Source organism: Petaurus breviceps, unplaced genomic scaffold (assembly GCF_028583685.1).
Source record: "Petaurus breviceps papuanus isolate PSGF00001 unplaced genomic scaffold, PetGlider_PUasm1.0 76, whole genome shotgun sequence".
Lineage (NCBI taxonomy): Eukaryota > Metazoa > Chordata > Mammalia > Diprotodontia > Petauridae > Petaurus > Petaurus breviceps.
This window is the reverse complement of record NW_027186473.1, coordinates 53,000,511-53,003,910: the sequence shown is the minus strand read 5'-3', so window position 1 is coordinate 53,003,910 and position 3,400 is coordinate 53,000,511. Positions and strand designations below refer to the sequence as shown.

At 38.4% G+C, this 3,400-nt stretch overlaps 1 non-coding gene across 1 annotated transcript; it reads right to left on the bottom strand.

The window, feature by feature from the left end:
• Positions 1-516: 516 nt before the first annotated feature.
• LOC138175214 (U6 spliceosomal RNA) lies at positions 517-623 on the bottom strand. Its single transcript, XR_011171933.1, has one exon. It is a non-coding gene; the product is annotated as a U6 spliceosomal RNA (small nuclear RNA).
• Between the last annotated feature and the right edge of the window lie 2,777 nt (positions 624-3,400).

Genomic DNA, 3,400 nt, shown 5'->3' with positions numbered 1-3,400 from the left:
AACCATGTATTTTATTCCTAGAATATATTTTGATGATAACTTTATTTACTGCTGCCCTGATAGTCAGTATCAAATGAGGCAGGACACAGGGAAAGTTATGCTCACCAAAAGTATTCACCACTGCCATGGAGGATTTCTAGTGCAGAAATAAAAGAGGAACTCCCTGTAGATAGTGAGCTCCTCCAGATCTAGAATTTATAGAAGATATTAAACTAAGGAAGGAAAAAAAGGAGAGGGAAGGAGGGAAGTAAAGAAGGAAGGAACAAATATTTACTAGGTTCTTCCTATATGCAAAGAAACCACTGTACTAAGCACTGGGTATAGAAATAGAAATTAATCCTTGATGTCAAGGAGATCACATTTTTTTTTAAGCAATCAGGGTTAAGTAACTTGCTCAAGGTTACACGGCCAGTTATTTCTGGATGTAGTGCTAAGTATCTGAGCCCTGATTTGATCCCCAGGTCATCCCAACACTGGAGTCAGTGCTCTTACTCTCTGTGCTACCTGGCCGCCCCTAAAAATATGGAACGCTTCACGAATTTGCATGCCATCCTTGCGCAGGGGTCATGCTAATCTTCTCCGTATCATTCCGATTTTAGTTATTGTGCTGCTGAAGTGAGCACAGGAGATCACATTCTAACAGCGAGAGCTAGAACATACCATGTTTTAGTTGTAAATAGTTGGAAAAGCCCGATGTGTCCTTAAAGACCTAGAGGAAAGTTCCCAGGAAACTTTATGGCAAAATAGATACAAAAGGTGTACAAGATGCAAAGCTGAGGATGGGCTATGATCTTGGTGATCATCATCATCATCAGTGCCATCTTTATCATTATAACCATCACCATCATCATCATCATCATCTACATCCATGAAATCATGGACCCAATCAAATGGTGAAGAAGGCATCCCCAGGCACTGGAGTGTTTTGGTGGCCAAAAATCTCAAGAGACCAAAAGTGAGGGTGAGCAGGGCACTTTGGGGCAGAAATTGGCTCAAGTATAAAGATAAAAAGATTGTTAACATGTGTGACGTGTTGAGGAAAATCGAAGGTCTGCCTTGAATAAGGTAGGGGAGGTGGTACCATTCCAGGGATTACTAGAAATCTCAAGCTAGAGAGGGCTAGCCTGCTGTAGGGTAGACCAACATTCAGTACAAGCATAGGAGGTGATCCCCTTGAGTGCCTTTTTTTGTTTGTTTTTTTATTCCCCAGTACCTGGCATAATGCCTACTATTTTTTGTAACCTGATTTTTTCATTTATGAGTTCACTGGAGTAGGAATCTCCAGGTAAAGAAACTCCAAATACAAATCAACTACTTCTCCACAAATTTACCTGGGGGCATTGATTGGTTAAGTGACTTGTCCAGAGTCACAGAGTCGGTGGGTTTTAGGCCATAACTGTAACCCAGGTCTTAGTGATTCTGATGCCAGCCCTCACTCCTCTCTTTACTAGACCATAATACATCTCTTGCCTGGTTCATAGTAGATGTTAATACCTGAAATGCATAAGAGAGAAGTCTTAGAAAAAAAGATGATATAAAGAAAAACTTGTTATCTTCTGCTAAGACATGAAGAGAAGTTGGGCTTCAGAAGAAAGGAAAGGGAAAGGCAGATAGGAAAATATGATATAGTAACCTTATGTAAAGAAAAAGCTGTCACAAAAGATCTAGGAGAGGGAGACAGAGAGAGAGACAGATCAAGAAACACATAAGGAAGACTAGCAAGGCAAGGGCTTTTACATCACTGTAAACCTAAGGCAAAGTGCCAAAGTAGGTAGCGAGACAATACTCTGGCAAGCTGAAGGAAATAACTTGAATTTAACAAATGATTCTATAAGAAGAAACATCTTTCAGAAATTCATGCCTGCTGGTCTTCAAGAAAATTGAAAGTTCTGACCACAGGCAGTGATTGTAAACCCAGATATTGCATATCTCAGTCTCAGCTCAGTTACTTACTAGTCACTTGACTTTTTTGACTGTGACAATCAAGTGGCTATGTGACTCAGTTTCCTCATCTGTAAAATAAGAATAGTAATATTTGACATACCTCACAAGGCTATTATGAAAAAAAAGTATTTTATAATCCATAATATGACAAAATATGTCATTGTCATCATCATCATCATACCATCATCATCAGTGGCATCTTCATCATGCTCAACCATCATCATCATCATCATCATTAATAATAATAATAATAATAATAATGCCCCTTCTACAGCCTGATTTGGATGACATGACTGAGATTAGCCCAGGGAATACATTTAGGAGAGAATAAGCCCTGGTAAGTACTAACAAGCTAGAAATGCTTCAGATAGCAGCTGAATCATAGTTTATATGGCTTTTGTCTTGGGACTAAGCTGAAACACATCTCTAGAAGTCCAAAAGGAGAAAGCTGGTCACAGTGATTCACAGAATATGAATGGGTTACAATTGGTGTCACTGAAAAAAAGTATATACAATCATGAAATCATGAATCTCTCAAAGTGTAAAAGGCAATGCCTTTATTATTGTCATTGTGATTATTGCTAATATAGGGAGGGTCCTGGTACTGTTTTGGCCATAGTGGCTCCTGAATTCTTAGACAACATGATGACCTGTGATCTCATAAAAGTTCACCCCCTGAATATTTTGTTTCTATCAGAGCCCTGCTCAAGAGCCACTTTCTATATTAGACTTCTCCTGAGCCTTCAACTAGTATCTATCTTTCAAAAAAGTCACTGTGTGTATGTGTGTGAATATATATATATATACACATAAATACATACTATATATACACATGTATGTATATGTGTATACATGTTATCTCCCTCAATGAAATGTAAGCTTTTTAGGGGGAGTGATTAATCATTTTTTTTTGTCTCAAACCCAGCATATAGCAGGTATTTAATAAATGCTTCTTGATTGATTGCTGCTTTATGATCCTCTGTGATTCTTCACTGTCCTTCACTAAGTCATCCATAAATGCCAGAGAATTTCCTCTAGGTCTTTTAATATTTCATGGCTACCAGTGAGATAGATTATCCATCTGTTTACTTTTCACTGGCCTACCTCCTGTCTTAAACATACTCCTCCTTGATGATGTGTCCCTGACAATTCTCAAATGCCAGTGCCATCCTTAGTAATATCCGGAAGCCTATATATACATGCCCACCATGAATCTTTCCATTTCCCTTTTGGTAAATTACAGTGCTTAGTCTTCTGAAATGATGGTATTCCATGATACACAGCCAGATAGTATCACTGGGAAAATATTAATGCTAAAAAAGAGAAGGTTTCACAGCAGAGACTACTTTGTTGCAATTTCTAAAATGCAATCCAGCCTGTTCTCTTTCTTCCAGGCCTGGGCCATTATCTACCTAAAATCCTGTCCAAAATATGTGTTGAGGTAACTCAACCAATT